The sequence below is a fragment of the Myodes glareolus genome, chromosome 17, assembly GCF_982192425.1.
Source record: "Myodes glareolus chromosome 17, mMyoGla1.1, whole genome shotgun sequence".
Lineage (NCBI taxonomy): Eukaryota > Metazoa > Chordata > Mammalia > Rodentia > Cricetidae > Myodes > Myodes glareolus.
Genome location: NC_142042.1, coordinates 22,642,998 through 22,657,146, shown reverse-complemented (window position 1 = coordinate 22,657,146; position 14,149 = coordinate 22,642,998). Strand labels below are relative to the sequence as shown.

General features: G+C 38.9%; 1 protein-coding gene and 1 long non-coding RNA gene across 4 annotated transcripts in view; one reads left to right on the top strand and one right to left on the bottom strand.

Annotated features, from left to right (window-relative positions):
* Nucleotides 1-1,003, top strand: part of LOC125414690 (uncharacterized) — a 137,006-nt gene extending 136,003 nt beyond the window's left edge. The window contains exon 3 of the long non-coding RNA XR_014997551.2: nt 585-1,003. This is a non-coding gene — a long non-coding RNA (uncharacterized LOC125414690). The remainder of the gene's footprint in view (nt 1-584) is intronic.
* The window catches only part of Bank1 (B cell scaffold protein with ankyrin repeats 1), a 230,998-nt gene that overhangs the window by 45,499 nt on the left and 171,350 nt on the right, over nt 1-14,149 (bottom strand). The gene's annotated exons all lie outside the window — the stretch shown is intronic.

Below are 14,149 nucleotides of genomic sequence, written 5' to 3'. Positions count from 1 at the left end.
GAACTAAGCTGGAGGTCTTAGAGAACATGTTTAGTTTAAATATCCTTTGTATTGGATGTAGGAACACTTGAAAATATATTTGGAGTGGATACATGAACATAAAGTAGAGAGTCTTCCAATCTCTGAAAACAGACTAGTTTTACAGTGGACAAATAAGCTTCTGACTTGATCAGTAAGACATAACTGACAAATTTGCCTAACAGAACTGAACTGCAAGTACAGAGTCAAAATTGTGTTTTAAAGATTTCAGAAGAGCAGTTAGATACAGGCTACTGAGCACTGATTATAAAATATACTTGTCCAATGAATGCCTCATTCCTTTCCAAAATATAAGATGATAAACTGGCCACGAAATTAAACAGATAGATTTTACTCTACAGACTTCTAAACAGTGAATATGAACCCTGAGCTGTGTCGATATTTTTGAGAAGAAGCTAGATGGGTAGGAAGCAGGGGGATGAAGGGCTTTAGTGAAAAAGTACAAGAAAGAGAAAAATGACAGAGATACATGGAAGATGTAATCACACAGTCAGAAGTCCAAACCAGAAAGAGAACCATTCTTTATTAACCTTTTCTTATTTCAGAATGATGCTCAGGACTGAGTGGAAACATCCTACAGAAGGAGGAGTCTCTCGCTCAAGGACTTAACCCACACTACTCAACAGCTGCAGCCAGAAGTTCCCCAGTACACCATCTGCGAGGGACCTATTTAAGCATGGCTGTTATCACCAGCATGGACCAATCAGGCAGTGGACATTTCCTGTGGATCTTCTCTGTGTATGATACTATAATATATGGCAAGTTTCTAAGAAGACAGGGTGAGATGACATAACATTGCCCTAAGATGCTGAATATTTAGTTTGGGAAAAAAACTCAATGTAAAATATACCAAGAAATTATAATTTTGTATTTTGCTTAATTAAAGATTTCCATATGAAATGCCTAGTGAAATCATGTTTTAGAAAATAGCTAGGACTGGGTTGTGAAGGATGAGAAAGGTTTGTGAGACTCATCCTGAATCTAGTGGTAGCAGTTCATGGATGTTTACTGACCTAATGGATAAAGGGACTGGTGTGAATTGGTGGAAGAATGCAGGTGGGTGTTCTAGAGAAGAAGAGCAAAAGGCAGGGTGGTCCATAAGGAAATGAGGCAAGGAGAAAAGCCACAGGCTCCTAACAGCAGGTGACGGTTTTTCAGAAAATGTAAATTGTGATAGGATGCCCAGAGGCAGCACCTGTTTACAGATGGTTAGGTGCTGCGTGATGTAGGCAGGTGCTGTGCATTGGTAGAATGTCTTTCTAATCGGCACCCTTTTGAACATGCACAGATTCCATGGGTCATGCGTTCTGAGACAAGGGAAGTCATCAGATAGATGTGGATTCAGACCTTTCTCTCCATTAGTATTCGCATCAGCTCTGCTAATTCCTTTCTGGTTTGGCCTCTCTAGACACAAGAGAGCTTCATTGTATCTCACCTTGCAGAGTTACTGGAAAATACAGCTGACATCAAGTACTCGGAATAACGCATAAATAGAAAACACTCTGCAACTGCTATCTGTATTATTTTAGAGTGTTGTTTCATTAGAATTAAATTTTATGTCATCGTGTTTTTTACATAGCCACGTTTACGTCAACATTTATATTCAGTTACAAGATGGAACAAAGGCCAGTTGTATTCAAAGTAGAAAATAAAGAATAAAGCCAAAGGGCCCCAAATTACAAAAGATTAAAAAGAGACACCTTTTCCTATCTAATGATCTTTTAAAGTTGTATTTGATTTAGGGACAGGGAATCATAGCACAAATATTATCGTAGGTTCACTGGACCTCTTTATCCTCATAGGCATGAAGCAGGGCAAGTGGGCAGGGTGTGCAGGGTATGCACTCATACCTGGGTGAGATTCCATCCTCTACAGCTTCCTTTGTAAAGTTACGAAAGAGCCGGAGGCCAGAAGGGTGGAGGCTGAAGGAATCTCAGAGTATCCTACAAGGGACTAAACTTGGATTCTACAATGCTTATGTTACAGATAATTTTTAGGTTAGTTTTAAATTAACTTTCTTTCTTCCAGTGCCAAATGAGGGAAGGTGGGACCCATGCCACCAATAAGGCATTTAATAACAGGAATGTAAAGGGAAAGGACAAGATGTTGGCATAGAGGGGGCACAGCGTGTATATGAGAGCGGCGAGGAGTGGTGAGAAGGTGATAAAAAGATTTTGACTAAGCATGTGCATCTATAGTTGCCACACCTAGAATATTGGTTATTCTAATATTCAAGGCAAAAACAGGAGCGTGTACCAGACAGTAGCACAAAGTTCACCACTGAATACTCCAAAGTCTAGACATCGGTTTTAGTTTTAAATTGAAATCTAGTTAATAAAAGTCAGCAGAGGACACACAAGGCACCACCATGGCAAGGATATAAATCATTAACTCATTTTGAATACTGTAATCAAATTAAGACTAAAAATTATATAATGCAAAGGAACACCAAGTAGAAGGCAGGGCATAGACAGGCTTATATGCCTTCAAGCTGGCAGACTGAAGTTAGTGAAAGCAAAGGGCCAGGTTTATATTTGTGTTGACAAATTTAAAAGACTCATTGTCTGCTGTTTCTGAGTCTTTAATAATTTGAGTCGGGGTCAAAGAAGCAAGCGGTCGAAACAGCAGAGCAATAAAAGCTGCGTTGCCATCCTGACAGAGGAAGGACACTCCATTTATCTAAAATAAGAGGTAGGAGCGGTTTCTGAATTCAAGCCAGATGCAAACATCAAATGCCAGTTAGACACTTAGCAATTTCCTACCAAAATTATACTCTTCAGTTGTTCGATAATAAGTGTTATTTGACGAGTGAAACAAAGGACTGTTTAATTTTATACTATTACTATGAACAAATAAGTGTTATTTGACAAATTAGACAGAACACTCCTTAAAGCGTATGTTGCTGCAAGTCTATTCTCCGTATTCATGTGCCTGAGATAATCTCAGTTTCCAAATAAGGAGAGTTGATTCCTATTGATTACAATATTTGAAACATGGGAGACTAAGAGCAAGAAAAAGTAAAATATTTATTCATTGAGGATGTGTTACGAAGCTAAAGAACATTTTTGGTTTCCGTGCTCACGCTATATTTGGTGGTACTGAAGTGTTTCACTAGACAGAAAAGAAAAAATTATTTGAGAGAGATCTCATATATCTCTGATGATTAATTTTTCCATTAGACCGACTGTAACCACTCCATCTCAGTTGTCAGGTTCCGTTCACATCAGTTGCCCTAAAGCATTGCTATCCTATTGCATTCTGATGAGCGCATTGGCGACATGTATGCTCAGGTTTTCTCTTCAAGGAACATTACTTCTGCACAAGAAGCACACTTGATGCACCCAAAGGAGCCATGGATGGTAGCAAAACTACACTGATAGCTGATAGGAACACAAACCCCTTCAACATGCATTTTCTGTAATTGAATGAATTTCAGATAATACAGAGCAGAAACCTTTCCTGGTAGAAGGAAAAGCATTGCCATTAAAGCAATTTATTTCCACAATACTTGCATATGAAATCAAATTGGAAGAGGATCAGTGAGAACAATGAGCTCACTTTGGCAGAAAAGCAGCATATTCTTTAGTCCTAATACCTGACAGTTTTTATTTTAACTTGTAATACTGTAAAACATTTGACTTTGTGAAGTCCATTGCCAAGACACCAAGATGGTCACTGTGAAGATTTCATAACTGTCGCACAATAAGACCTACAGCACTTCACTCTGTCCATATTCTCCTGATATACCAGAAATTCACTCTTATAGACAATTATAGACAATGTCATTCTGTTCATAGGAAACATTTTTATTCAGTTAGGCTCTGGCTATCTTGATAGGCAGAAAAGGGGAAAAGAAAAATTCTAAACATTTATAGATACATTCATCTAAATGTTAGGAGATTAAATTAAAATTAAATTGCATAAATTTTAGATTTAAATTAGGTTTAGAAATAAATTTTGTACAATGTAGATTGTATTAAAATTAAATTTAAATTGTGATTTAAGACTACTGCTATTTCTTAACACTCATAACAGCAACTTTATATTCTTTACTTCTTATTTTGTTAATCTTCAGTCAAAAATTGAAATCAAAACACTTAGGTTTTTGACCCTGGCTTGTCCTGGGATATAGTAAGGAGGTTGCTAGTTTATTTCTGGCCACTTAGCCCGAAATAATCACACAGAAGCTGTATTAATTAAATCACTGCTTGGCCTACTATCTAGCTTATTGACTAACTCTTACATATTCATTTAACTCATTTTTATTAATCTGTGTATCACCACGTGACTGTGGCTTATTGGCTAAAGTTCCGGCGTCTGTCTCAGGTGGGGCTACAGAGCATCACTCTGACTCCACCCTTCTTTCTCCCAGCATGGTTTGAGTGACTCTGGTATTGTCCTCACTTCCCCTAACTCAAAACTTACTGAGGATCCTTTCCTAAATCTCGGGGTTTTGTTTGTTTGTTTGTTTGCTTGCATTTTTTCTCATTCTATCTGGTCCAGAACAGATGTGCAAATCTTCATTTCAGGGTTGTCAAATACCCAGCATGCTCTGTGGCAGACTTACAACATTCTTTTTCAGGGACTCTATCATACATTTCACCTGTATGATAACATTGCCAGACTTTATCATTAAGACGCTACTTTCTTTTGTTTTTACTTTTAACAAGAAATGCATATCGATGAAAGAAAGATGAGCTAACTTTATATGACATTAAGTGAGAGATGATGTCAAGTCTGTAATGTGTTTGGGCTTCACTGTTCAGGGCCTGAACATTGTGCTTGGCCTCGGTCCCAACTGAGGCTGCTAGCTTAGATTTGGGAGAGTCGGACCAAGCCATTGACATATATTAGAGACTCTGTGGCTGATTCTACTGTTTTCAGGAAGAAGAACCACAAGATTTCAAAGAGATGACTTCAAAGAGATGTCTCAATGTGGCCAGGAACAAGTTATGTAAACTTAAGGTTAATTTTGTGCTTTGATGGTTTCATACACATATCTGCCGTCCTCCAAAGGCTCCCCCAACCCACTGTCTCTCATCTCCCTTTCAATTGTGCCAGTGCCCACCCATCATCATCCTGACAAGTTCCGGCCCCAGGTTCACAACTTTTGGTTTTGCTATTTAAGTTTTCTCAGAACTAATTTATTTTGGCAAACCAAGGGCTTACATTTTAGCTCCTTTTAGAGAACAGATACATTTATTTGTGATAGACATTGAGAATGACGACCTCTGTGCAGTGAGCGGAAGGCTACTGTCGTGCAGGTGAAGTAGGACAGCATAGGCTTCTCTCAGAAGCTGTGCTGCAGTTCTTAGACCTCAATGTGCGGTGACATCCCAGAGTTCATCACTGTCTACTTCCTGAGTTAGAGTTTGGAATCTTTCTATATAGACAGGGTTTGACATTCTTGAAGAAACATACCAATGCAGATAAAAATACATGACTCTTGATGGTCAAGTTCCAGTCTCAAGCTTGATTACTCCCAGAACTCTGTGTCACCATCAAACATTTAACTTTTTGTTCCTTGGTTTATTTATCTTTTCAATGGAAGACTAATAGTTCCTATCTTAAAAGAATTATGTGATTCATAAATTCTTAAAGTGTAACATATGCCTAAAGAATTAAGATGCTACCTGTAAATTACAGAGTAGTAACTGTTGTCTATCACGGTAATTATAATAACAGTGATGACGGCACTGGACTCCGGCACTGCTGTGTGAACTGAATGTGTCTATTTTCCATGAGTGGAAAACTGGACACCGGATCCCCCAGTACTTCCCACTGTCCTTACCTGTGCCTATGAACCACAGTCACCAGCACCAAGGGAGAGCAACACAACTTTCAAACACAAGGTTCATATTTCTTTTCCATATTGGTTCACAAAATTTTTGGAATGATTCAAATGCATTACCAGCTTTTTAAAAATCGTCTGGAGGAGCCTGTCCTAGTGATGGTGAATAAGTAGAGCTTTTATTTACATGTTCATTTTAGGTGTATTTTAATCATGCATCACATGGCTATATGTGATCTTAGATTGACACTTATTTTAAAAGGAAAATTATAAATATTCATACATTATTGCTATCTTGCAGGCCTCAGTAACATAACCTAGTGTATGCTTTAATACAGTTGTTGTGATGCAATCCGGACTATGGGTATGTTTGGTTTCTTCCAAAGAGCGTTAACTATTATAATGCAACATTTTATATGACTTGTTTTATCTGCAACCAAAATCTAAGAACTTGTCAAATGCTGTAGTATAAAAACTGGGTAACTCATGAGTTTTTAAGCTGTTTCTTCCCTTTTGGAATTAAACAGTATTTCATTAAAACCTCCATGCATCCAGAGAAGCTCAGCTAATAGTGTTAACGGAGTGAGTGGGTATTGCACCCAGCATTCACTCTAAGGTGTTTACAACAAATGGTGTGCAGGACCCTGCCATGGGGATTCATTATAACATACCTCCTATCTGAAAAAAGCATGTAATAATCTTTTATTGTTCTTAATGCTTTGAGGGTTTTAATTTTTCTAAAGGCAAACAGGGTCTTTTCTCCTCATTTCTACTTGACTCTTAATATACCAGAAGATATTTGTGAACAGCGGCTCTTGTGCTCTCCAAAATAAGCGCTATTATGAACTCCTGGAGCGACCTCAAGGCAAAGCAGGCAGCTTATTAGCTGTGATTTTATGAGGCTTCACGAATTCCATCTTGTGGAAGGCAAAAGAAAAACTCCTGACATCTGGCATGGCCTTTTTCTTAATACTCCACAGCTGCCCTCTGCTTTGAGCCATGGCCGCTGAAAGCGAAGTAAAATTCAGAGGAAAGGTGGTTGTAGGAGTCTCGTTTCCCGTGGGACAGAAGCACAAGCTGAAGGAGCTTGGACGGCGGCCTCTACCACGTGTAGAATTTGTTAGCTGCAGAAGACAGTGCCGCGGACCGTCATTCAGCTGACGTCTCAGCATTCAGCCTGAAAGCCTTCATCTGCGCTGCTGAATTTATGGTCCTGCCCATTACAGTGGGATTCATGCATGCATTCATTCCATAAATAAATTGAATGCACACTGTGTGTCAGGAAGGGACCTAGGATATAGCAGTAATGAAAATAGGATCGATTTTCTGACTCTGTGGAGCTTCACTCTAGTGGATGGGAGACAGATAATAAAATAATAAACAAAAAATATGTCATGTAGTCAAAGTTGGTTTGGACAAAATAAAGATTGAGTAGGGGCAGAGTTCAGTTCTTATTTTACATAGCTCCAGTGCTTTTTATATATGTGTATATGACTATGGAATATGTTTGGATATAAAATATGTGTATATTAAAAGATAGATAATTTTTCAAAAATGTATAAATAATTTTTCAAAAATGTATAAATATTTACATATCTGTGCATGTACTCACCTTTCCATAGGTTCTTCCAGACCCTCTCTACCCCTCATAGCCAGAAAGTGCTCATATCCCCTCAACTGGAAAGTCATAGAGTTTTCGACTTCATTGTCTTTGCTATTAGGAGTGAGCATGGGTACCTATGTGAGATTTGTAAATTCGGGTCACAGAGATAACAAACAGACCTGCCTGTCTGTCTTTCGCACAGAATGTGCATCCTTAGACTTGAACACAGTGAGAGGGTAGTCTGTGAAACATGATCTTGTCCTCACGGGGAGGAGCAGACTCCCCAGCTTACAGTCAGCTGTGTTCAGCTCTCCAACATTCAAGTCACCTAGCTTAGACAGTCTATCCTCTAATCCCCCTTAACTGAAGCCACCACAGAGCAAAGATAAGCAAGCCATGTGCAAGATGCAGGCAGACTGATGAGCAAAATGAGTCACTGTCATGGTTTAACTCAGAGAGTTCTAGAGCAGTTCTAAGCCAAGCAGGTAGGGTGATGTATGCAGAGATACATAACTCCTTTGGTTAAATCTCCATTTGAGTGTGATTCTTCTAATTTACAGGATAAAATGGCAAATGAAATAACTTGAAGCCACCTCAGGTTATCTCGAGAGTAGGATCACAAGGCCTTATACTTAGCTTCAAAGAGGCGTGCTGAGGCTCACTTTCTTAGGACTCCACCACGGGATGGTCTGGTACTACTGATTTCTGAAGTCTCGTATTTTCTATGGATTTCTGAGATCAGTTTCTGGCTTTATGCAGTGAGGCACTATGCCACAGGCCCATTGTTAAAGCCCTGCAAATTTAGACTGATCTTGAAACAGTCATTTAGCTAAATCTTACTGTATGTGGATGGGGTGTTATACATGTTTGTGTGTTTGCATATGCATGTGTGTTACACATGTGTTTGTGTGTGTACTTGTATCGGTCTATCACACACAGCTGTGATAATAGCAAAGCTGTTTAACAATAGTTATAACTCCAGCAATGATGTGAGCCATTATTTGTGGCACTGAACTATCATTTTACACGTCATCACTTTCTATTCAAACGCTACTTACTTATTTTCATAGAGGAAGAAGCACACTTACAAAGAGAATAAGTAACTTGGCCCAGATCAAAAATTATTTAACGTGGAATTCAGAAGCCATGTCCTTAGGCCAGCTACGTCAGGTCCCTTAACCTCTCTGCAACATGTCCTATGTGGGGGATACGTAGGCGAACCATGTGGCAGGATAGTATTTTCCACATGGGAGGAGAAAAAGTTCTCCAGGAAAAGAAACGTTGAGAGAATTCGTCAGTGTCTGGATGCCACTGGAACTCCCATTCCCACCCTCACCCAGCAAGCAGCAGATAAAAATGGATGTGCAGGAGACAAGCAGCTGCATGTGATTTGTTTGTTCCAGAGAGTTGCTTCTAGACAGGAAGCGGAGCCTCCTTTGTGACCTTAGTGCTGCATGTAATGTCCCCAGGAAAGACTCTGGAGTTCTAGCTTTGTTTCTAGGGTGTGGGGTCTGAAGTCAGTCACAGCACAGTCTCCTACTCTGAGTTCATGCTGCTGCTGTATGTCCACTCCTGTTGAATCATGCTCTCGCCGGTCCTAGCTCTTGAGTCTTTCTTAACTCTGTTCTGTCTATTTATGATCCTTAACTCAGCATCCTCAGCATCCTCCCCAGATGCTGCAAATGACTTCTGACTGAGTGCAGTTCTCTCTCTCTTTAATTCTTTTCTGTTACCATGGTTTCTTGAAGCCTGTGATTTCATCTGATAACTTGATATTGCCAGTTCTTTTTTGAAAAAGAAGTCACCAAAATGTGTTGAGAAACACACACACACACACACACACACACACACACAAAATCCCAAACCAAACAAAAGCCCCATCAGACAAACAAGTCACTTATAGGGTTTTAATAAACTTTGTCTAAGATTTTGCTCCAATTACCAGAACTCTCCTTTATTTACACTCGGAAAATCACAATCTATATATTTCTTTGGTCTTGCTGCACACCTTGATTTCTGAGCTGTTCATAGGCTTTTCTAGACTACCCAGTGGATGCTCCTGTCTCTTGTGTTCCAGCATTGGGTACAACCATCAATGGAGGCAATCAACAGGGCTTAGTCTGACACTCAGAATGAGGCAAATATTTCAAGCACTTGTTATGATTAATTTAAATTATCATATTGATTGAGCTAGGAAACACGTAGATTATCAGCGAGCAAAGGTTTACACGTGTCTTTGAGGGTGTGTCTCAGAGGCTTAACTGATAAAGAAAGAGCTACCCTGAATGTTCTCAGCACCATCCCATGAGCTATGGTCCTAGACTGAAGAAGAAGACGAAAGGGAGAAGAGTGACTAAGGAGAGTAGCATTCCCCTCTCTCCTTCCTGATCCACTCACATGGGAACAAGCAGCCACCTGCTCTTGCTCTCAAAACTAACGGCTGTTCCCACTGTCAGGCTTTCCCTGCCGTAATAGACTGCCCTCAAACCAGAAGCAAAAGGAATCCTTCTTCCCGTAAGTAGCCTCATGTCAGGGATTGGATCACAGCAGTGAAAAACCAAAACACGATTAATATACTATCTTCCTTATATATAAAAGCTACATCCAACACAGTGCACATTTCCTCTAAGCAGCACCATAGGGCTGACCGCAGGTGGCCACAGGTGCTCTCCATACTGCTCCTCACGCTTGTGGAGTTGCCCTTCAGCTACTCAGTCATCTCCTCAGCAGTTTCCTGACTTGTACAGGCTATGTGTGTTGACACACTCCTCTGAAAGGGATGCTTGCTCAAATTAAATCAGGTAGTCTGGCTCCTTGCAAATCTCTAATACCATCCTACCATTGTTTTTCCATGTTGACTTTGGTACCTTAGGAAACATCACCCTGGCAGATTACTGCTGGGAATATTCTAGGTAGAATATCCTATGCAGAACCAGAGAATTCCAGATTTTTTTTGTCATGTTGTTGCTCTTTTCAGTTGGTAAATGACTGAAGATATTATTAGATGTAGTCATTTTCTAGTTGTCAACAGCAGGCACAGTGAATCTATTTTGGGTCCATTTTTAGTTAAAGAGAACATTTAGTGAATGATTCAGATAAATTCTTGGAAGATTGTGATTTGAAACAAAATTGCATGAACTTCAAAAGATGCATATTTTAGTAATACACCCAGAGCCTACACATTTTGTAGAAAGAAAATTTTGCCATTATATAAATATACGTTTTCATATGTGTATGTTCATTTTTGATTACAAAAATAAACTAGTTCCCAAATAGACAGTATTGCTCAGCACTCTAGGTATAAGACAGAATTATAGATGAGAATACTAACCAAGCTTTATGGTAGTAAGTACAGTATTAAAACACAGCTACAGGAAATAAGACTTCTGGCCACTATTGGTTTTATTCTATCTTACATTAGTGATATCAATCAATACAATAAGGCAAGAAAAAGAAATTGATTGCTAGGATTAATAGGACATTTAGGAATAGCAGTGTATGTAAACAATGTCTTGGAATATCTTGGCAGGTCTCTTAGAAACATACAGGTCCTCTTGAGAGGAAAGGACATTCAAAGACAGAAGCAGAGAGAGATTAGAAAACTCTAGGTTGTTGGCTTTGTCAAAGAATCCTACATCCACAAACATGAGATACATGCTAGAGTGGGTAAGAAATCAAATTCTCTTCTTGAGCTTCCAGAAACAAAGCCAAGCGAGCAAATTCCTGTTTACTGACTGCTTTTTAATATAGCTGTGTGGAGGCATAAAAGAGACAAAATTTTATACATTTAATACACACACCCTGATTTGCTTGGGAACATTCACTTCCTGACAGTGTCACCATGCCAGGTCACTAAACATGTATGTACATTACTCATATGTTGTTTGGGCAAACAGCAATTGACATGGAATCTATGCTCTTTACCTGTTAAATTACACAGCACCATACTGTGAACTGTAGGTATCACGTTGCAAAACATATCTTTACAAATATTTCTCCAGAGAAGACAAACAAATGCTCAAGAAGGATATGAAAATGGATTCAGCATCCCTAATCATCAAGGAGATATAGATGAAAGACCATAGTTTATTTATCACTTCACACCCATTAATGGATATTATTTTACTAAAGATAAAAGCTAAGAAGGATGTGAAATAATTTGTCCACTATTGAGAATGTAGAGAGTGATACAACTACATAGAGAAGCAAAAAAAATAAAATAAAAGTTATAGCAAAACTACAATGTGATTTAGCAGTATTACTACTGGGTATGTATACAAAAGAACTGCAGTACACATTTTGAGATAGACTTGCTCTCATGTTTATTGAAGTATGTTCCATAGTAGTCAAGAATTTTCAAACAAACAAAGCATCTATCAACAGATGAAAGGGTAAAGAGAATGTGGTACAGATTCATAATGCAATATTAGCTCTAAAAAAGAAGAAATTGTAGTTTGTGGCAATGTGGGCAAATTTCAGGGAAATCATGCTGAGTGAATCAAGTCCTGAGCTAAACAGTGCATTACTCTATTGACATGAGGGACCTAGATTAGTTCTCTCATCTAGGCACTGGCTAGACAGCGTTTGCCAGGGCTTGAGTGGGGTGGAAATGGGGACTGACATTTCAAGATTTACAGAAGTTTTTGTTATAAAATTGTCCACATGTTGACTTTGGCACAGAGAAATTGACTGTAGATTTCTGACCACTGAGCTACAAGTGCAAAAATTTTCACTGTTCTGTCATCTAGCTTGTTGATATTTGTTGCTACAGAGCAAAACACAGAGGGACCTGCAATGGCTGTGCTCATTGCTACTTCTGCTGTTCCACCTCTGACATCTCTGTAAGAGAATTCTCTGGTAGAATTCCAGAAATTAAATTATCGAAGTATCCAATAGCGGTGAAGGGCATGGGCTTTGGTAGTGACAATGTTTCAATGACTTGAGTAGTGGAGATGGATAAAGCCAAACTTATGAAACATCATGAGGAAATCAAGAGACTTGAAGCTGTGGGCAGGGTTTTACAATTCCTAGACTATAATTCTAAACCAGGTCTTTATAGATAGCAAGATGGTTAAGCAACCGGACTATAGACAGTGTTTGCCAGAGCTAGAGTGAGGTGGAAATGGAGGCTTACTTTTTCAAGATTTACAGAAGGTTCTGTTATAAAATTCTGCCCCATGGTTCTCAAAACATTTCTTGTACCATTTACCAGGTCACTACTGAAGAATGTGTTCTTTTAAATTCAGAAACGCTGAAGTGGACTGGTCAGAACTAAGGAAACAGAGCTCAAATTCAAGAAAGGCAGTACGAGACTGAAGAATAATGAAGTCCTTTCAAGGCCAAGGAAGCTGTCAGTATATAATGGAAAAGAAAATCTCCAAGAGAAGATGAAACCAATAATTATGACTATATTTAGTTGACGGTTACATTTATGTCAGGAGGTTTGGATGTGAGTTACTGATTGGGTTCAGGACAGAAAAAGGAAGCCCATAAGAGGTCATCACAATAAAGTGGGACTGAATGAGACAGGAAGTACAATGGCTTGGAGTGGGTTAGTTGTGATAATAGTCATTTAATTGTAAAAATATAAAAAAAATATAAATATATATAATAAGATATTAATATATCTTATATAAATAAGATATTAATATATAAAAATAAGATATTAATCTCACTGAAAGGAATGCTCTAATGTTTGGGAAGATGGAGGATGGGGAACCAAGCAAATGACTGCATATGTATGAAAAGAGTTGAATTTAAATTGAAATCGTCATATGACCCTGTGACACATCAGTGGTGGTGTCTGCAATGATGATCTACAAATTAATGATCAGGAGCTAATAGAATCACGTACCTGTTTGGAAATGTGCAAATGAAGATTACAAACAGACAAAGAAATGCACACAGGCATCAGGGTTGTGATCAGGAGGACAGGAGACAGCATCTGTTTTTGGTTGTTGGATGAAAAAGACCCATACAGGCTCATATAGTTTCATATTTAGTCCACAGTTGAACTAATTGAGAAGAATTAGGAGTGACCTTGTAGTAGAAAGTGTGTTACTAGGGTGTTGGTTTGATGTTTCAAAAGATCATGCCAAGTAATGTATACCCCGCCTACTGCCTGAGGAATGGGAAGTAAAGCTCTTAGCTGCTTTCTTTAGCACCATGTCTGCCACAATGCTCCCTCACCATGATGGTAATGCCCTAAGTTTCTGAAGCCATAAGGCAGAAGAAATCTAATTAGATTCTTTCCTTTATAGGAGTTGCCTTGGTCATGGTGTCTCTTCATAGCAATAGAACAGTGACTGAGTCAAAGTCAAAACAAACCCAGAAAAACTGAGCAAATGTCACCTGACAGGAAAAGCTGCAGGACAAGGTCTCCATGTTCTAGAAGAGAGTGTTCAGAAGGCATTTACCAAAAGTGTTGCCTCATTTAAAATGGGTGCCTCCCCTGCCATCAAATACCCTGTCTAGGATTCAGGGCTATAAGAAATTAATGAGGTGAGTTTCTCCTCTCTATTAGATAATCAGTGGCCACCATTTTCCAAGACAGAGATAATAAAATACCATGCAATAAAATGCCCCATCAGCAAGTGCTTCTTTCTTGCCAAGTAATTATTCATGCTGCAAAGGAAACATGCTCAGTCAGCTTTGGCACTGCATGTACCAAGCTCAGGTCCTCAACGTCTGCAAAACCCTGGATCTTCAGTGACTGT